This window comes from Rhipicephalus microplus, unplaced genomic scaffold, assembly GCF_043290135.1.
Source record: "Rhipicephalus microplus isolate Deutch F79 unplaced genomic scaffold, USDA_Rmic scaffold_12, whole genome shotgun sequence".
Taxonomy (NCBI): Eukaryota; Metazoa; Arthropoda; class Arachnida; order Ixodida; family Ixodidae; genus Rhipicephalus; species Rhipicephalus microplus.
In genome coordinates, this window is record NW_027464585.1 from 46979157 (window position 1) to 47000854 (window position 21698).

Here is a 21698-nt window from a genome sequence, read left to right on the forward strand (position 1 = left end):
ACCACCAGCGCTGGGCAGCAAACCGGATGCCAAGATCTGGTTAATCCCCCAGCCTTCCTTTCTCTCTCTTGCCATCTTACTGCCTTGGCATCTTCATCCCGGATATCTGATGCCTGAATTAAAAGGCATCAAATATTTTCTGCAGCATGTTGAGACGCTGCATATGAGTGGTCATCCTCGAAAATTATCAACTTTAGCACCATGTACAGGTGATGATATACCTTCAGTAGGTTCGAGCATGTATTATGCCTCGACGCTTCTAATCTCCATTAAACTTCTCCCTTTCGATTTCATCCTTCGGGGCTTTGTGTAGTTCTTCACCTAACGCGGTGCATTCGTGCTGCTATGCTACCATTTCATTTCTTCTGTGTATACGCGCTGTTTCGGGCACGATCATAGGCTACCATCTTGGACTGATTACGATGCCGTTTTGCATCCATATGAATATTCGAATAGTCCTACGGTGAACTTGCACGCATAAACACGCTGGGCCAATACATTCAACGTTGTATTACCATAATCATTGCTAATTACGACATATAAAACCAGCAAAAATTGATTTTAAGCCTCAGATGGCAGCGTCTATGCATTACTGCAACTGTTACATTTATTTTTTGTCAATTTGTCCAATATGTCATTTCATGCAGCGGCCGCCGAACTTGTGCCGCTGTTCATAGTGGTACTCTCGGTCTCTAAAGCTGGATGAAGATAACTAAGAAGCCTGTGTTTTACTGGCTACATAAATGTGAAACGAAGCTATAAATCAAGATGAAAAAGAAAAAGACAAATCTGAGAAAATGCGGTACTGGTGCATAAATGGTGCGCCGATAGATCATATGCGAAATTGCTTTGTGCTCTGGCAACACTGTGCACTTCGACCCCGCCGCCATTTTAATGTGGGCGAGCGGTCGACGGAAACGCGTTCTAGTACGGCCGTACGACTTCTGAACACCCGCTTCACTGCGCTGAGCTACTGCGATGGCCACAGCAAGACGTTTCCCAGTGCCCGAACATGTGATGTGGACAAACTGTTTAGAAAACTTGCCGCATATATCGAACGACACTGTAGCGGACCTAATAAACCAGGCGCCGACGTCATCCAAGCAGAAACAAAATCTTATGCCTTCGCCGTGGAAGCGTACACCTTGCCGTCGTCGGTTGTGACCAACGCCTGTGACACAAGATAGGTAAGCGACGTTTTGTGTAACCTTCTGAAAGCATGCAGTGCTTTTCCTTTTGGAGCAACGTACAAATAGTGCCGCCGATGTTAACGTCGTGCGGGCATTCTCGGCGAGGTCGGTCATGTCACTGCGTGTTTTTTTCACTACGCGTGCTCACGTGCTTGGATAACTTGTCATTATGGCTTGGCAAGAGGAGGCTATGGTTTGGCGTTTATTTTTAGCACGTCCGATCAGCAGGCGTGGTCGCGCAGGAACTTCGCAGCTGTTCCGGTGGTGCAGTGTGCATGCCTTGAAGGACAGTTTTTTGCGCAAACAAATTTCGCGTCCGCACGTATGCATTACTGGTCTAATATTAATGTGCTGCCTTTACGAGTGCGCATGCTGCTTTGTATAAAACACGACGTACGCTAATTTGTTCACTAAACATTTAGACTAAACGGGTCTACAAGGACAGCTAGAAAGAACGGAACTGATCCACCGCAAGTGTCAACGTAAGTTAACAGTGGGACTCCTTAAAAACCTGATTCATTCAGTGCATGTTGGTTTGGAGATTTTTCAGCAGCATTGGCATGTGGTTTTCCAACTCGTCAATAAAAAGCAGTGTTTTTTTATGTTCCACTAGAGGTTGTTCACATCGAAGCACTTCATGCAGGTTTTGTATTATTGCACTGTAACGTCAGCTGCGCAGGGGTTTTCCCGAATGACATAGTCATTACTTTGTGGAGAGTAGGTTGCATAACCTTGTTGCTTTGCATAAAGCTGTCATGGCAAGTGCCACGACAGCTTTATTCGTACTTGTGATATGGCACTCGGTAAAAAGATGACAAACTTGACTGTGTGCAGCTTACAAAGTTCTTTTTGTTGTTGTTGTTGTTGCTCTTACAGTCTCGGGATTGTCTATGCACGTGCCACGTGCTACCGAAGCCAGAATAAGAGTGGGTGGCCGTACGAATCAGCTTGGCTTTGAAAAGCGACAGTGGAGCAGTGGCAGATTCCACTTGTGAGTGCCCCGCTGGGGCTGGTGGTGCCTGCAGCCACATTCTTGCGGCTCTGCGCCTCCTTGTTCTGCTGAAGCAGAAGGGCTTCAAAGAGGCACCACCAGAGCTTTCATGCACCGAGTTGCCGCAGCAATGGAGGCGCCCCCGACGACAAGGCATCAGGCCTATGGCCGTGCAGAACGTGGACTGGCGGAGTCCACGTGAGGGTGGCATGGGCATGCCAATGCCCGTGCGACTTTTTGATGCGCGGGCTGAGGAGCAAAAGGAGCAGCAACACCTTGAAGCGATCCATAGCCTGGGAGAGGACCTCCAGAGCCTCGGGACCTTCGACTTTGCTGCCATTCTCCTTGCTGCTGGGGGGCCGTCAGTGGACACAAAGCTTGGGCCTGCGCCTGCGGGGTCTGCACTGTCGTACCAGCAGGCAAAACTCCCTGCAGGCTTCACTACGTGGATGTCACCCAGCATTTAGCAAGGGGCAGCCACCGTGACACCAGTGCCAGCTTTGACTCTGTTTAGTGATGGAGCCTCACAGCCACCCTTGCCCGGCAGATTCACGGCTGAAGAATGGAGGGTGTTGATTGTAAGTCCAGTATAGAAAAGATACTTCTCTCTGCACTGGTGGAGTGTGTACCATTGATGCTTTTAACTGATTAGGTGGACCTAGATGTAGAGCACATGCAGCCTAGAAATATTCTTATGCAGTCCTCTGTAAAAAGAGAAAACGAGAAAATTATGAATGCCCTATTTGCTTCCACCAAATGTTACAAATGCCAAGACAATGGCCCCAGTGATGATAGTGGTTAAGCAATTTTAAACTACAGGCAAACCCAGCACTAATGCTGTGCTTTATTTTATCAGTGCAGATCATTGCTTTATGTTCTACGCTTTGAAGGATGTTAAGCTGTGTGGTTATTAAACAGTCTCACTCATATGTGCTTCTACAGGCTAACATTTGCTATTTGCTAGCTTTACCACCCAATATCCGTATTTTGATTCATTTCAATGCATCAGTGTAATGTAAACCAAGACTTACACTTAATCGAACTTGGGGCCACTGTCGATTGCATGTCCTCTGATTTTGTCAAACCTGCATTATAACAATAGAGTTTTATAATAGGGATGACCGGGCGCTAACGCTGCGGCGGCAGGTGGTGGAGCCCGACTCAGGTGCGCCTTCATTCTGTGGTGCAAACACCGATGCCTCGGTTGGGGTGTGTGCCACTCTCAAGCCCAAATCTCTAGCTACTTTTGCGAGGACGACAAACACCCCGTTGTTGTTTTTTCTGTGCGCGGTCACCATCCACTGCATATGCCATTTTAAACATGAGGGGACACACGTGTGGACTTCTTTTTATTGTATTGCGCTTTGAAAACATTTGCAGCCTCATGAGCTTCTATATCCAAATGCAAAAAATATATGGAACCCTAGCTATCCAAGCTTTGCTTAAAAAACCGGGAACTGTTCTTATTAAAAAGCACAATTTCATTGCTGCTGCTGTTCTGCCATTCATGCCATTGACTCTCCTAAAAGTGGCTCCTAAATCTGTCTTTTGATGACTGGCTATTAATCTTAGTGCAGCACGGTACCGAAAACAAACATTGGCATACCAGCTAGGCTGCAGGAAAGCTGATTGGGTCTTGCTAGTAATCAAAGTACAGTGTATGCAAGCTCTGAGCCGTTAAAAGTTTCTAGCGCTTTCTCATGCTATATTTACTTCCACATTGTGCAGGAGATCCAGCTGTCACAAGAAGAAGCTCGGGACCTCGAGCTGAACTCAAGGCAGCAGCGGCTCAGTGAACGCTGACGACAGGCACGGGCCAATCGACTGACAGCGTCAACTTTCGGCCGCGTCGTCAGGCAGCAGGCATGGACGGAGAAGGGCCTCCGTAACCTCATTGAGCCGAAGGACCTCACGCACGTCCATCCGGTGCAATAAGGCATAAGGAATGAGAACATGGCCAAAGATAGGTATATAGCTGTCATGAACAGCTACGGGCACAATGCGTCAGTGCAGCATTGCGGCTTTGTGGTAGACCCTGTGTGCCCTTGGTTGGGTGCAACACCAGACGGACTCGTGTACGACCCGGAAGAACTTTCATATGGTGTGTTGGAGGTCAAGTGCCCCCATTCTCTGAAAGACTCTGAGCCAGAGGAAGCGAAGAAAAGAAAGTTTTCCTTGGTGTTCGGGGAAAATGGTGAACCGCAGCTGGACAGAGACCATGAGTATTATGCTCAGGTGCTTGGGCAGATGGCCCTCACTGGCTGCTTGTGGGGTGATTTTGTCGTGTGTTCGGAAAAGTGGATTGGCATTGAGCGCATTTGGTTCGACAGGAACGAGTGGGAGGATACGCGCAAAAAGCTTGATGCCTTCTTCTTTGAGCAAATTCTGCCCCATCTTGCCAGGCGGTAATCAGTGAAGCTTCCAGATTTCGGCTGATTAGTGCGCCAAAGCTACACCTAACCTATGAGGCGTGCACAATACCTGCACACCCTAGCCAAGAGGTAACTCGGTGCTACCTTCGTGCCAGAGGATTTTTCAATACCAAAAAAATAACGCTCCGAGCTTTACTTGCCATTTGTGCATCTGGGCAATACTGTGCCCTGTAATGGATGGTTGCAAATTGTCTTGGCTGCCTGGGCATCTTAACGTGCACCAAAATCTCAACGCAGAGAAGGCAACACAACATAATACCTTGAGACAAAAAAAATTCCTTTTGCGGACATGTGGAAATAAAAACATTGGCTGCTTTATTGTGAACCAAACATACACAGGCTGATTTCGTGCAAGAATTTTTTCAGATTCACTTTTTTCACTAGACTTCACATTGCCACAGCACAAGTTGTGGAGACCACAATAAAGAAATGAAAAATCTCGTGCATCATATTTTGGGTAAAGATAAAAGATTGCATGCCATACCTATTATTATTAGACTACCATCCAAGGTTTTTAAGCAGTGTTTAATGAATCTTAGTACATACTTGCAGCATCCAGTTGCTTGTATTCATACAGAACTTAGTGAGCCCTTAAAAGTTTTGGATACGTCTAAGAGAATATATATATTGTACGTGAGCTCACACTCGCTTGATTTAATCTTGAATAATTTAAAATCTCGCCGATGAAAGTTCAGAAAAACACCATTTTTCAGGCATAGTGATGCTTTGTAACGCATCAGTTTGAGTGATATTGCAGGAAGAGACGCAAACACAACGTAGCAGTTTTCTTAACCACATGCTACAGAGTCACAAGGGACATGTACTTTTGTGTTCCTGCACTTTTTTTTTGAAATAGATACTCCGCACGCAGAGAGTGCACCTTTCAAGCCATTCAAGGTAAACAGCTCCACATGTTTTAACATGTGATACACAGCGATACACAGAAGTGCTACGGCCTCAAAAAAAGCAAAAAAGGCAACGAAACATGCCTAGGGGGGGGGGGGGGAGAAAAGCTATGATTGTGGGCCACATTGCAATGCTGCGAATTAAATTCTTATCTCATCCAAATAAGTTATAATGTACATGCTAGCACCACTCAATCCCTTTGTGAGCATTTTTTTGGACTAGATTACTTAAAATTTAGTCTGTGGTAACCGAAAGCATGTCATGACTGGACACAACCACATATTCTGCCATTGAGCTGCACATAGACAAAACAAAACCAGTTTATAGTCAATTTTTGCAAGATTTGTTACAATGAGAGTCAACTTGAGGTAGGTTAACAAACACAACACAGTATATGAACAATAAGGAAGGATTACAAATGAGCGAAGAAATAATAATAGAGCTTGACAAAGTACTGCTGTGAATCCAGGTTCGGGAGCCTTTTGGTAGCGTGAATGGTGTCCGGAGATGACCAGGAAAAAAATTGCACAAGTATTTACACGGTGAGTACAAGTTTGGTGGTTACGTCTTTGAACGAATCACACAGTGAGCAACAACTTAACAGCGCACAACATTGCCTGCTTGCTCAAGGCTTTTTGTTCACGCACGTGGCGCCCCTGAGTGCTCAAGTCACCCAGCTGCAGATTACCAGTTTCACGGTCCGTGCTGTCATCTCCCTTTTGATCCTGCAGTCATCCTCCATTTGTGGGCTCGTTTCCTGGCCGGAGCAGCCGCTTTTCGGACTGAGGCGGAAAGTGAAATTGCCTGCGTGTTTGATATTTCAGTGCACGTTAAAGACCCCCTGGTGATCAGAATTACTCCGGTGACGTCGGTGGCGGCGGCGGCGGCGCGCCGATCAGTTCGCGTCAGCGGCGGCGGCGCGGCGAAAACTTTTGGCGGCGGCGCGCCGACCAGTCGGCGCACACCTCTACTTTGAAATGAGGTTAATGATGTCAATAGGCTGCTGCTGACCTCAAGTCAGCTGGAGCAAAAACTATTACAAAAAATTGATGACACAGTTTATGTTTGAAAAAACATTTTGCTAGAAGTACAAGTTGTTTTTTGTGTGTAGCGGCACGCAAAAACGTAGTATTTGATCATGTTAAAGGTAAAACTTGGCCCCGAAGAGGGCGCCTCTACAAGAAAGTGCTAGAGGTGTGCGCCGACTGGTCGGCGCGCCGCCGCCGATAGTTTTCACCACGCCGCCGCCGCCGACGCGAACTGATCGGCGCGCCGCCGCCGCCGCCGCCGACGTTTTTCATCGGCGCAATCGGCGCGCCATTTATGCGCCAGTACGGACTTTTCATAGATTTGTCTTCTTTTTCATCTTGATTTATAGCCTCGTTTCACATTTTATGTAGCCAGTAAAAACCAGGCTTCTTAGTTATCTTCATCCAGCTTCAGAGGCCGAGAGTACCACTATGAACAGCGGAACGAGTTCGGCGGCCGCTGCATGAAATGACATATTGGACAAATTGACGAAAAATAATTGTAACAGTTACAGTAAAGCATAGACACTGCCATCTTAGGCTCAAAATCAATTTTTGCTGTTTTTTTTGTGTCGTAATTAGCTATGATTATGGTGATACGACGTTGAATGTAATGGCCCAGCGTTTTGATGCGTGCGAGTTCGCCATAGCACAATTCGAATATTCATACGGATGAAAAACGGCTTCATTATCAGTCCAAGATGGCAGCCTATAATTGTGCCCGAAACAGGGCGTATATAAAGAAGAAATGAAGTGGTAGCAGTGCAGCACGAATGCAGCGCGTTAGATGAAGGGAGGAGGAGGAATAAATGAGGAAGGACAGGGAGGTTAGGCGTTAGATGAAGAACTACACAAAACCCCGAAGGACAAAATCGAAAGGCAGAAGTTTAATGAAGATTAAAAGCGTCGAAGCATAATACATGCTCGAACCTACTCAGGGTATATCAGCACCTGTCCGTGGTGTTATAGTTGATAATTTTCGAGGATGACCACCTATATGCAGCGTCTGATCATGCTGCAGAAAATATTCACCGTCTGTTTTATTGTTCAACTTATCTGTTTGTACTGGCCTTTTAAGACATTGGATTCCCTTGATGAAGATGCCAAGGCAGTAAGATGGCAAGAGAGAGAGAAAGGAAGGCTGGGGGATTAACCATATCTTGGCATACGGTTTGCTGCCTAGCACTGGGGGTTGAGAAATAGGGGCAAGAAAGGGCGTGTAGAAAGACAGAAAATAAAACGCATGTGCACTCAGGAGTAAGATGGCAAACTTAACAGTGGATTTATTACATTCTGTACAGACAGGGCGAGAGGTATCTTGCGAATGAGCTGGGTGGCTCACTATAAAGAGTACGTTTTGACTTAATCAGGGAATGGGTCCACAATGCGCTGTTGATTCCCGAGACACACACGCTATTTCTGACGGTGCCGCTCACACTCGCTCAAGTCAAGGTCTTTGATAGGGGCGTGGCCACCACACTGCACCTGTGACACCAAGAAACCATTGTGGTCGTCTCGTCGAACGTCTTATGGTGTCGGAATGCCACCTTACTTCCCGGCTAAGATGGACAGTACACGGCGGACAGCAGGCTGGCAGCCCTTCGGTGACTTGTTTGATGAACAAAGAACGCGGCCCTCCCCCGTTGGCCCAGGCGCCGCGCGTAACAACGGCTATCCAGTGGTGAGAAGAGGCGTAATAAGCTTGTCTGAGACCACCAGATTTAAAAAGAACAAAACAAAATTTAAAACTTGCCAGTAGACAATTTAAAAGACGGCTGGATTCATAAAAAATCCAGAGACCGACATTTGAGCGACATGTCATATATGACATAGTTCAGCAAACTGGTTTTCATGACGTAACTTGAATGGACCTACTGGCACTGGGAGAGGTTAAGAATGATTGTCGCTGACAGATGTAGTTCTGTTTCGAAGGTAATGCTCAGAGTCAACCAAATAAAACTTAACATTATATTCAAGTCTTGATAAAAAAATAAGTCAAGTTAGAAGGCTCCTGAGGTGACCAAATAATAAATTACTTCACCATACTTTATGAAGAAGTAATTTGCAAATATGTAATGCAACCGCTGTTTATATGACATTCAATGACGTGACCGCAATCAACGGTGTGTCGTCGCTATAAAACTGGAAAGTTAGATGTGGACCCGATCGGGCGAATGCGGCGGAGAACGAATATGTCACGTAATAAAAGCGATGTGATGTTGCACATTTTCATCTTTACAACTCCGTGCCCTTTTGCTTGCTCGTGATGTATTCGAAGGAGCTAGCCAAGTATTAAGTAGAAGTCAAGCAGAGTAGCCGGGGCTGATAAGAGCAACGTTTATGTTCACTATTTACACACTAAAGGTAGCATCATGGAAGCTTGATAAGAGCTTCTGAGAGCTGGTTCAGAGCGTCTTGGTGCTCGCGTTTGAAGCCGTGGTCTTCCTGAAATTCTCTGCAGGAGAAAACAATAGACAGTTTGCAATAATCTGCAAGGCAGCTTTTCTGTAAGGTTAGTTTTCCAACCATAAACTCTCGTTCACAGACTGCTTTTCTTGCTCATTTTGTTTTTGCCATTCATCTTTTTGAGATCTTGTTGTGCTCGCGTGCCTTTGCTGGAATTTGGAGAGGTGACATTTTGTTGTACTCGCGTGCTCACGTGCATTCGCTGGAATTCGAAGAGATAAAGACACAATGAGGGGGAAAAGCAGTCTGTGAACGATAGTTTTTGGCTAGAAAATAAACCTTACAGGAAAGCGGCCTTGCAGATTACTGTAAATGGACAGACTGCATGTCCATTCAGTCCAGGGCAGTCCAACAAAATTGCCGTCTTCATCTCCGTCCCCCAAATGGTGGGGGTAGTGGTTAGAAGAAGGCGCCTAATTTCTGCAGCCCAGCAGGGAGCACGGCACAGCGAATAAAGATTAAAAAAACGAGAAGGAGAAAGAGAGAGAAAGTCAAACACTGCCTTCTTTTCTACCCAGGAAATAGAAAGGATGCATGTTCAGTTCGTCACACGGCGAGAGAGAAACACAACGTAGGTCATAGTGCAATAAGTGCAATAATACGCACAACGCAGCACAGTGCAATAACGTTGCATGGCACGTGCAGAAAAGGGTCTGCAGCGCTAGGGCCTGGGGGAGTGGAAGACTTGAAAGCACCACAGAGTGTGGGAAATATACCTGACGACGGATCCCAACCTCTCGGCTAATTATTCAGCGCGTCTCGTGGCACGTCGAACGAATCAAGCTGCCTTGATTTCCGACAGCTCTTCCTAGGCCGTCAGTCAGTCAGGCGTGTCCAAAGAGTTTTTGAGGAGGGGAGCCAACAGCCCTAAAGAATTCGAAGTATGACTTTCGTGTTGTCGCCTCTTTTGGCGCACCTCGAGAGCGTTGACCCGGAACAAATCAGGGTAGGTGAGGTGACTTTCCGCGAACCTTACCTGCTTTCCAAACCAGTTACTGCATGCAAGCTTCCCCTGAATGGATGAATGTGTGGCTGAAGAAAAAGAAAAAGACACCATCTTTCCTTGCCAGACCACGGCTTAGTCCCTTGAAGGGAAAGGGGAGAGTGGAGAAAATAGTTTAGAAGTAGTTAGGAGGAGAAGGTTTGGAAGAACGTGATGGTCATGGCTGCTAGAGCAGAAAGATAATAGGGGCCGTCGGCAGGGCAGTCCGAGTCGTACAACTTGGAAATGTGGAGCTGCAACCATGTACGCAGATACCTAAGGTCATTCCCACGAGAAAAAAAAAATCTGCATCACCTTTCTTGGGCAAGAATACAGAAAACTAGCTAAACGAAAAACTAAAATAAGTAAAGAAATAACCGATAATCTAACCACCAATTGTCACCACAGCTGCGGAAGGAAAGAAGGAAAAACGTAATCCGCGACCTCGGCACCAGCGGCTACGCAGAGGCATTTATTCGCAGAATACTGTGTATAAGAAAAGACACGGGAAACACGACACCAATGGCGCCGCAACGACGCCGCGTGTCGACCAAACTTGAGCTCACGGAACAGCGAACGAAGCACAATGGCAGAACACTGCGAGACCCCTCGCAACAAGTTTGCCCCATACCAGTCCCCATGGCATGGTGTAGAGCTCGTTGCGTTGTTTTGTAGTCTTTCTGCATTCCTTGAAGTGCACAAAGAGCGCGAAAGCTTCGGTACGAGAAACCTGAGCGTGGAAACAAGTTTGCCATCAAGCCGTTTGCAATGTGGACTGGACGAATGCAACGACATGTGATGGGCGACGGGAAGTTCTTACGTGCTTCAAAGATGTCTATGAATAGAAAAGTGTCTAAATGGGAACGAAAAAAAATCTACAAAACACGGTAATTGCCATGTTGTATCAGTACAACAGAATTGCAAGCCTGTTGGAAAAAGATGGCAGCAATATCTCATAAAGAGACTCGAGAATTAAAAGCCTCTCTGATTGCCGAGAGGTAACAGAATTCTTCGACCAGGTAACAGAATTCTTCGACCAATAAATTTATTTCCGCGAGTGATAAAGGATCACGTACGACATGAACGATGCGTTTCTGCCTCCTTCCTTCTTGAAATATGACCGCGACAATTTTCATGGTACCTTAAAATACGCCGCCGCTGTTTAACTGGTAGCAAATGACATGACAAAAGCCCATAGTCTGTGCCATTGCTACAATTTAACAAAACTTGAAATTCAGCCACATGGCGCATTGCTATACGGAAATTTCAAGCGCAAACTAATGCTTCCACATGACGTTTACAAGCATCTCTCCTGTCTCTCTCGTTCTTGTTAACGTCTTGTTTGGCGCTCACAACTTTCCCAATCACCACAATTATTCAAGAAAAAACTGAAGTGGCATCTGATGGCACAAGCAGTTCAACGCAATAGAAAGACAGAATGGGTGCTCGATTGCTCGCGAATCGTGCTGCTTTCTCGTCCTTGAAGCCACATTAATAATAAAACCGGAGCTTAGCACTCATACTCCGTTGATTAATAGATAATCATAGATCAACCTCTGTGTGGATTCCGATGTCGCGTAATAAATGTGACCTGCAGTGCCACTTGTGTCACAACATGCTGCAGAACCCAATTCCATGCCTTCGTACCGTCATGCTCGTTTAATACGAACGTTTGTAGATTGGACTACAGAAACAACATTAAAGACCGAGAATTATTTAATTCTTCCGTTCATTAGTAACGCACTTCGTTATGCATTCTTCTGTTCTCTGGGAGCAGGTCACGTGAGTTTTGTAGCATGAATTAACATAAATTGCTGTTTCTATTTTACCACAGTCACCGAACGGTGTACAATATAAAGACATCACTTGCATTAAACTTCGTGTCAGCACGATGTATACAATGCTCAATTACATCGCAAAAAAATACGTGTTTCATGCAAAGAATTTCCTAATGCTTCGTTAGATATTCAACCGTTAAAATTAAAAATAGCACCACCGTGAACGGGATTAACTCCGTGACCAAATTTCAGTGCAAAAGCGCTTGAATAACTGCACCTTGCAGGTATGCAATATACATTGCATGAGGTTTTAGATGTATGGTGACTTCATTAGTTCAGGTTACATTGTTTTTGTAGAATTAGCTTTTTAGTCACGTTTACTATGCTTTTTAATGTTAATATTTCACCTCATCAGTCATTTAGTGATGGTCATTTCATTTCCACATCCTTAAATGAGAGTTATGAATAGTTAATATCCAAGCATTTTTTAAAGATATATGACTGGTTTTTATCAAAGGACCAACCCTAGAACGAGTTCCGGGGAGGGGGGAGATAGTAACAGTCTTATAATTCGAAAAATAAAATTCTCGGCTATACAAGCCGGAACGTCAAGACGTTTTAAATATTCGGAACACTAGGTCGGCAAAATAAATGGAGCCCATATAGACCCACTCAGTAAATGTGCTTTTATCTTATGACTCGATATAGGGCCCATCCTATAGCCGGAATTTCGGTCACCTATAAAAATATTTTTCTCTGCAAAACATTTTCGCAATAGACTGCTTTCAATAGAGTAAATCAGCGCGACATTTTTCGAATACACCTAAGATAGTGGAATGACGGATCAAACTTTACGTGAATACCTATCACTTTTTGTCTCCACTGTCTCTTTCCAAGCTGGTGTTCTTCCTTTCTTGACATTCAACTTGACAGTATTTTAACAAATCCGCATAATATTGGTTCTATAGAAGAAAATAGCTTGTGGTATACGCATCTCAAATCAAACTTGGGCGTGCACTTACATTGCAATATACTGTTTTGTATCGATCATTTCAGCGTTCTCATTTCACTTACGGCATTGTCACGTGGTTGCGACGGCAAAAAATATGGTACGTGGGTTGCTCAAGACGACACTTTTTATTGAGTGAACATGTGCATAGGAAAGTGCAAAGTACTAGAAATTCGTGCTTTACACAGATAGCGGTAATTAGAGCAATAATTGTTCGTCGGTAAAATGATCTGCGCGAAGGTACGTCGCCATTTATACGCGTAGCATTCATATCGTAGGTGTCTCAAGCTTATCAGGAGATTCTAAAATAATGTAGAGTTTTCGCAGACAGCCAAGCGTCCTTTGCGAAAGGAAACTGATTAATATGTGGTGTTTAACGTTTCAAAACCACCACATGATTATGAGAGATGCCGTAGTGGAGGACTCCAGAAATTTTGACAACGTGGGGTTCTTCAACATGCACCCAAATTGCAGCACATGGACCTACAGCATTTTCGCCTCTATCGAAAATAAAGCAGCCGCAGGTGGGACTTGATCCCACGACCTGCGGGTCAGCAGCCGGGTACCTTAGCTACTGAACCACTACGGCAGTGCCTTTGCGCAAGACAGTGACATAAAAATACAAGTGAGCATGGCAGTATAATAATGTTGCGATAAAATTTCAGTAGATGCAACATGTTTCACTGTGGATGCCATTTTCATACAGAACCGTCAGTGGGTGGCCACGCGTTGCAAGGTGGATCGACGTCTTTGGGTGTTTTGAGTAGGATAAATTTCTACCTAAAACATACGGCGTGACGACAGCACTCACGTTGACTGTAAATATTAATGAAACGAAGTGCACGCTTCGGTGGGATGATATGCATATCATTAAGAAGCTGTTGTGTATTTCTCAAAGGTCGAGGTCCTTAATGGTCGAGTGACCCTTCTCTATCACGTGCTGGGTGAAAGGAATATATCCATGTAATGTTTACAGCCAGCCTATTGACCGCAACAACTGACGGTGTCGGCCGACATCACTCCTGTAAGTCTATTTAGTGATGTATCCGTTACAGTAAAAAGTAACTAAATACCTCACTTGTTACTCTAATAAGAAAAGGGGGAACGTTTCACGGCTCCACGTTATATAGATACATAAAAAAGGAAACGCACTACCGTTACCGTAACCGAAAAAAACAGAACGAATGTTACCTCTGCCGTAGCTCCGGAGTCATCAGTTTTAATCAATGTGTCTTTGCTGCAGAAACCCACAATGATAATTTTAAATCTCAAATTTATGTTTCACACATACTAACCCAAGCAAGGATTATACTCAAAATGTTCAGTTAACGAGAATTATTTGTACAAATGTACTGAACCTTAGCAATGTCATATAGAAGCTTAATGATGCCTGCACATGTGATGGCTTCTGACTCTGCAGGGACACAGGATGAAACCATTTTTTTTATTGGAGCATTATACACAAATTGAGATCCAATAATCCACGGTATTCATGAAGAAACTATCACTGAACTCTCAAGAAATTTACAAATATCGGCCTTTTCTTGATCCTTCAGCACCTCCAATAAAGCAAGTCGAAATCGCCACTGTTGGACCTAGCCACCGGAAGGGCCCACCGCGCGCCAGTAGGCAATCACGGAGGCCTGCATTGGTGCCTTTTTATTAGAGAGGGGGGGGGGAGATCGGGAGATGTCGTCGGGAAAAGGGGGGACACTTACAAGCTTGTGACACCAGATGTGCCCTGCAGAGACGTAAGTCTAGAAAAATCACGTCTTGCAACACACATCTTGCAATAGCAGCCTTTTTTTAATATGTTGCAGGATTTAATTTTGTTTATATAAGAATTCAAATCATGCCTAGAAATCAAATATACAAAAAACAAAGGTTCCCAGCACTCGTAATTGCATTGTTCTGTTGTGTTTTTTCCGGTACAAGTCGAGAGTGGCAGTTGCTATTTCGATTTCTCGCACATCTGATGGGTATTGAGCACGTGAACACGCTACAAAAGAGCATTGAACAGTTGAATGTTTTATACATTGTAGTGGAGCATACGCACCAACGCGTATGCGCCTTCGGAAGACAACAAAAAGCCCGTGCTCTGCTTGCGCGAGAGTTTGTGCCGCCTCTGCCAGACTTGCCGTACGCCCACTTTCCGTTGCGACCTCGCTGCGACTTCTCGGCTCGAATAAACGTCATCACATTTGGTGGAGCGTGCTGAGATCCCCAAGAAGACCTGGAGCTCCGCTCTCGCAAGTTGCCTGAAAGACTACCGCGAAACATGACTGACGCAGTCGCCCACCAGCCCGTCCCAGCCCAGCCAGCACCATCGGCTGCCCCGTCGACCTGCCCCGGTGCTACCCGTCAGCGGGACCCACCAATCTTCAGCGGCAGTGGTGAGCAAGACGTCGAAGACTGGCTCTCCTTGTACGAACGCGTGAGTGCCAGCAACAAATGGGACAACGACTCCAAGCTTGCCTATGTCATCTTTTACTTGGCTGACGTCGCCAAGCTATGGTTCACCAACCGCGAAACCGCCATCGCCAGCTGGTCCACCTTCAAGACCCTCGTGACCGAAGCGTTCGGCCGACCAGAGGTCCGCAAGCTCCGCGCTGACCAGCGTCTGCGCCACCGAGCCCAGCAACCTGGTGAGACCTTTACTAGCTATATTGAGGATGTGCTCGACCTCTGCAGGCGTGTTAACTCATCCATGCCTGAAGAAGAGAAAATTCGACATATTCTCAAAGGCATCGAGGATGGCGCATTCCAGATGTTGCTGGCGAAGAGCCCGACCACGGTGGCGGTCCTCGTAAGCCTGTGCCAGAGCTTCGATGAATTGCGTCGTCAGCGTTCCATCGCCCGCCAGAGTGTTCCATCACCAGATTCCATCTCGGCCGTCGCACTCGCCAATGGCAACGTTCACCAAGGAACTCTGTCGAACCAGATTAAAGACTTCATCAGGGAGGAAGTCGCCCGACAGCTTTCCCTGCTGCCGCATAGTGACGCGCCCACGACAAGCCTCCCTTCGAATATGCAGCAGGCCATACGCACTGAAATTTGCAATGCACTCCCTACAGTTCCGGCCTCTTACCCGTGCACTTCGGTGCCATCTGATCTCTCAACTGCTGGCTACGCACCAACTGCGCCGCCTTCACCTCTCAGCTACGCAGCTGTGGTCGCGCGGCCCCCACCGCATCCAGTCGCCTTATCGGCTCCAACTCCTCCGGCAGCGCCACCGGTTTACAGGCCCTCACCTCGCTTTTTCCGTCAATCTAATGAGTGGCGCACCCATGACAACCGTCCTATCTGCTTCGCGTGTGGCATCGCTGGCCACATTGCACGCTACTGCCGCCGCCGTCCCACACCTGCGTACGCCTCCTTTGGAACTCCTACCTATGCGTCGCAGCAGGCCACCTCGTCTGCATACGAACAGAGGCACTCTGACTCGGATCGTCGCCCATCAACTTCTCGTTTCCCATCTCCTCGTCGCCGATCACCATCTCCTATGCGTCGTAGACCACCTCCTGAGGAGGGAAACTAATCAGTGCAGTTCCAGAGGCAAGAACTGCAACTTCTGCGCAATTATCAAGGCCTCCATTTTCGCCGCGAAATGTTGTTGATGTCAATGTTGAGGGAGTCGCCACACAAGCGTTAATTGATACTGGGGCCGCCGTTTCTGTGATGAACGCAAAATTTTGTCGCAAACTGAAGAAAGTGACCACATCTCTCTGTGGCATCGTGCTGTCCACGGCTAGCGCGCAACGCATTCAGCCCTCGTCTGTGTGTACGGCGCGCGTCGTCATCCAAGACGTTTTGTACATCGTCCAATTTTTCGTACTACCATCTTGCTCTCATGACCTCATCCTGGGTTGGGATTTCTTATCAGGTCATGAAGCTATCATCGATTGTTGCCGTGCGGAAGTGTCCCTAGTGCCAAATTGTGAGTTTCCATCGCCCGACCATTCACCACTGCTCTGCAAACTCATCGCTGACGACGACATCACCTTGCCTCCGGAAGCTTCAGTCCCTATTAGCCTTTCATGTGTGGCGCAACCTGACGCCACGGTGGTATTTACGCCATCCCCTGTTTTTACTGAACGCAAGGGCATCGTGCTCCCATTTGCCGTTCTTACGATTGCGTCTGGTTTAACCGTAATGCTGGTTACCAACCACTGCAACTACCCCATTGGCTTGCTTCGTGGTGAAACGTTAGGATATGTGCAACCTGTCGACCATATCAATGATATTATTCTTCCCGACGAAACGCCATGTCAGATTGCCGCAATCACTCAGGCGTCTGAGCCATCAAGCTCACCAGCCTTCGACGATGCTATTGACGCAGACCTTCCCCCCTCGCATCGCAGCCAACTTGTTGCTCTCCTTAACAAGTTTCGCTCTTCTTTCGACTTTCAGAAACCTGCTTTGGGCCGCACCACGACTGTCACTCATACTATTGACACCGGCTCACATTCGCCTCTGCGACAGCGTCCTTACCGCGTTTCTGCCGAAGAGCGCCGCGTCATTACGGAGCAAGTAGATGACATGCTTAAACGTGGAGTCATACAGCCTTCTCAAAGCGCTTGGTCGTCACCCGTGGTTTTGGTAAAGAAAAAAGATGGCACCGTTCGATTTTGCGTGGACTATCGCCGCTTAAACAAGATTACAAAGAAAGACGTCTACCCGCTACCACGAATAGACGATGCTCTTGACTGTTTACAAGGCGCCGAGTACTTCACATCCTTGGATCTGCGTTCTGGGTATTGGCAGGTGCCAATGGCTGAATGTGATCGCCCTAAAACAGCCTTTGTAACGCCAGATGGCCTGTATGAGTTCAGAGTCATGCCATTTGGGCTCTGCAACGCGCCTGCGACGTTTGAACGCATGATAGATACCATATTGCGGGCCCACAAGTGGAAAACTTGCTTGTGTTACCTAGATGACATCGTAGTCTTTTCAGCTGATTTCCCGACACATCTTCGTCGTCTCCACGAGGTTCTGGCGTGTCTAGCTTCTGCAGGCCTACAACTTAACACCAAGAAGTGCCACTTCGCAGCCCGCAAACTAACCATCTTGGGACATGTCATCACAAGAGACGGTGTTCTTCCGGACCCCGATAAGCTTCGAGCTGTCGCTGACTTCCCCATGCCCACATCACTGAAAGCCCTAAGAAGTTTCGTTGGTCTTTGCTCTTACTTTCGTCGCTTCGTGCGCAACTTCGCGTCCATCATTGCACCTCTGACTAGTCTGCTTTCCAACAGCAAAGGTATATCTGCATGGTCACCTGCATGTGACGACGCATTTCACCAGCTGCGCCGCCTGCTGACCTCGCCACCTATTCTTCGCCGCTACGACCCTACTGCTGCCACAGAAGTTCACACTGATGCAAGCGGCGTTGGTCTTGGCGCAGTTTTGGCACAACGGAAAGGTACCCAAACCGAATACGTAGTCGCTTATGCAAGTCGCGCTCTTAAGAAGGCTGAATTGAATTACTCCGTGACAGAGAAGGAGTGTTTGGCCATAATCTGGGCGCTTACGAAGTTTCGCCCGTACCTTTACGGCCGTCCTGTCGATGTGGTCACAGACCACCACGCTCTATGTTGGCTGTCCACCTTGAAAGACCCGTCCGGACGTCTGGGCCGTTGGGCACTTCGATTGCAGGAATACGACATCCGTGTCGTATATCGTTCCGGTCGCAAGCATGCGGACGCCGATGCACTTTCCCGATCGCCATTAACACCAGATGTGGCTTCTCTGTCACCCCCTTTTACCACCTTGTCACCACTCGACAGCACTGACATGCTTTCGGAGCAGCGTAAAGACCCATACCTTGCCTTGTTAGTCGACTACCTTACCGATCCATCTTCTGTCCCTTCCACGAGAGCGGTACGCCGGCAAGCAGCCCACTTTTCCTTACGTGACAACATTCTGTACCGCCGCAACTACACGCCTGGTGGTCGGAAGTGGCTCCTTGCTGTCCCAACTCATATGCGCTCTGACATCTGCATGAATTTCCATGCAGATCCCCAAAGTGCTCACGCAGGTGTCCTGAAAACCTACGAACGGCTGCGCCAACGCTATTACTGGCGAGGAATGTATCGTTTTGTGCAGAAATACATTCAGTCTTGCACCACTTGCCAACAGAACAAAACACCTCCGCGGCACCTTACCGGCATGTTACAGCCGCTGCAGTGCCCGGCTCGCCCATTCGACCGCGTGGGTATAGACCTCTATGGCCCACTCCCATATAGTAGCTCTGGAAACCGGTGGATTATTGTCGGAGTCGATCATCTGACACGCTACGCTGAGACTGCAGCTCTACCGGCAGCGACCGCCCACGAAGTTGCACTCTTCATTCTCCGCAGCTTCATTCTACGCCATGGTGCTCCGCGGGAATTACTCAGTGATAGGGGTCGAGTGTTCCTGTCGGAGGTCATCCAAGCTATCCTCGCTGAATGCAACATTATCCACCGGAAATCTACCGCATACCATCCACAGACAAATGGTCTTACTGAGCGGTTCAACCGCACACTTGGCGACATGCTGAGGATGTACACCTCCTCCGACCACACTAACTGGGACGCTGTATTGCCCTTTGTTACCTTCGCTTATAACACCGCGACGCAAGCGACTACCGGTTTTTCACCGTTCTTTCTATTGTACGGCCGCGAACCTTCCCACCCCCTTGACACTATACTACCGTACCGCCCTGATGCATCTGAGTGCTCCCCGCTTTCGGAAGTCGCCAGATACGCTGAAGACTGCCGTCAGTTGGCTCGGTCTCTGACAAGTGAGGCTCAAGGTCTACAAAAGACTCGACACGACGACGCTCACCGCAAAGCTCCTACATTTCGTGCTGGCTCCCTTGTGTGGCTTTGGGTGCCCCCGCACGTTCCTGGCCTATCTTCCAAACTTCTGGCCCGGTACCATGGTCCGTACCGTATCATTGACGCGACCTCCCCGGTGAATTACATCATCGAGCCGTTAACACAATCACCAGATTTGCGCCGTCGAGGACGCGAGACCGTACACGTCGACCGTCTCAAGCCCTACTACGACCCCATCATTGTGCCTACTCCCTGAGTCGCCAGGATGGCTACCCTTCATCCCGGGGGTATTGTAGTGGAGCATACGCACCAACGCGTATGCGCCTTCGGAAGACAACAAAAAGCCCGTGCTCTGCTTGCGCGAGAGTTTGTGCCGCCTCTGCCAGACTTGCCGTACGCCCACTTTCCGTTGCGACCTCGCTGCGACTTCTCGGCTCGAATAAACGTCATCACAACATACTTATCAAGCATTCTTATTTGTGACGTTTTTATGAGAAATTTTAATGGGGCCCACTTGCAAGGGGTGTTTCCCTCCCCTGACCAAACACCAAGGGGTCGGGGAGTCAACGTTTTCTGCAGGCGTGGTCAACGGACGCCCAGCTCGTGACCAGTATGGGTTGTGTATCTGAGCAAATATTGAATTTGCTCTCATCTGCACATATGACCATCGACAGGTTTTTCTCTTGGGGGGATGCAAACCCTTCTTTCAACTTGCATCATGACTGAGGGAGTAGGTCGTGTTGGTGTCGCTATAGTGGGTAGCAAGTGCTGGTGGAGCTTGAAGGGTTCAAGTGTCCTTTTTGCACCACCCGCCTCGCCCACGCCCATGTCTACACTTCATTCATTGAACACCGCGCTGAGAACTAGTTGAATAAATGCGCAGATTTGTTTCCTTCCACATCCTATACCGCTGCATAAAAGATTCCCACATTGTGAAAAGTAGGTATTTTGATTCGTTTGAAGGAAAGTTACATTCAAAGCATGACAGATACTCAAAAAATCGGTTTCATGCAATCGCAATAAGAAAACTCGAAGCAGAGGTGCTTCTTTTTTGTGCAGCGTACAGTGTAAAAGTAAGATCGGATTCGGAAAAAGCGAAATGAGTGACGTGCGTCACTCCTTGCTCATTGTTCAATGAAAGAAGGTTTCATAAAGTATGACGTAGCCAACAACAGCAACAAACTGCTGCATCTTAAATTAAAAAAAAGCAAAGCGCTACACATTCACGGTAGAACATGCACTTATATTGAAATACGCGTTATTTTTTATGAATGCAAAATAAAAACTATTTTACCAAACGCTTTCCATTCATAGGGATGTGGATACATCTGTGTAGTGTCATTTATGCTATTTGGATGAAAATCCCTGAATTTCAACGAATTTGTAACCTGTGGCAAAAGAGCCTTTTGAATTTTCAGTTTCGGTTTCTGCGCCGCCGACGCCGCCGCCGCCGACGAAAATTGGCCGCACGCCGCCGCCGATGAAAAAACCGGCGTGCGCCGACAACGCCGCCGCCGCCGACTCTGGACGACCCCCACGCCGCCGCCGGTCGAAATCGCCTCGGCGCACACCTCTAGAAAGTGCAATGGTGCGAGTGCCGAGAGAGGTTAGTAAATCCACTCTGGGCATTTGAAGCAGAAATGCACTGAGCTTGATTTTTTCGCCCCCTACAGGTGAACATTTGAACTTGAGAGTTTTCGGGGCCTAGACAGGCGCCGGCCCTGCCATATACTCGCAGGCGCGCACCACGCTGCTTTGACGCATGCGCGTTTCGGCGCGTCCGACCTCTCTCCGTCACGAAAAGAGGGAGACGCAGTGTTGTCCTGCTAACGCATTGGCGCGAAGTGCAACATATCGCATTTCGTGCTGGTTGCCGTCAGGCCGCGCTGACGGCCGCTGGTAGCTAGAGGTGTGCGCCGAGGTGATTTCGACCGGCGGCGGCGTGGGGGTCGTTCAGAGTCGGCGGCGGCGTCGTCGGCGCACGCCGGTTATTTCATCGGCGGCGGCGCGCGGCCGATTTTCATCGGCGGCGGCGGCGCCGGCGGCGCGAAAACCGAAACTAAAAATTCAAAAGGTTCTTCTGCCAGAGGTTACT

General features: G+C 47.6%; 1 long non-coding RNA gene and 1 pseudogene across 2 annotated transcripts in view; both read left to right on the forward strand.

The window, feature by feature from the left end:
- LOC142783846 (uncharacterized) overlaps positions 1-21698 on the forward strand; it is a 577947-nt gene that overhangs the window by 473922 nt on the left and 82327 nt on the right. The window lies entirely within an intron of this gene.
- Positions 932-4875, forward strand: LOC119168189 (uncharacterized; annotated as a pseudogene).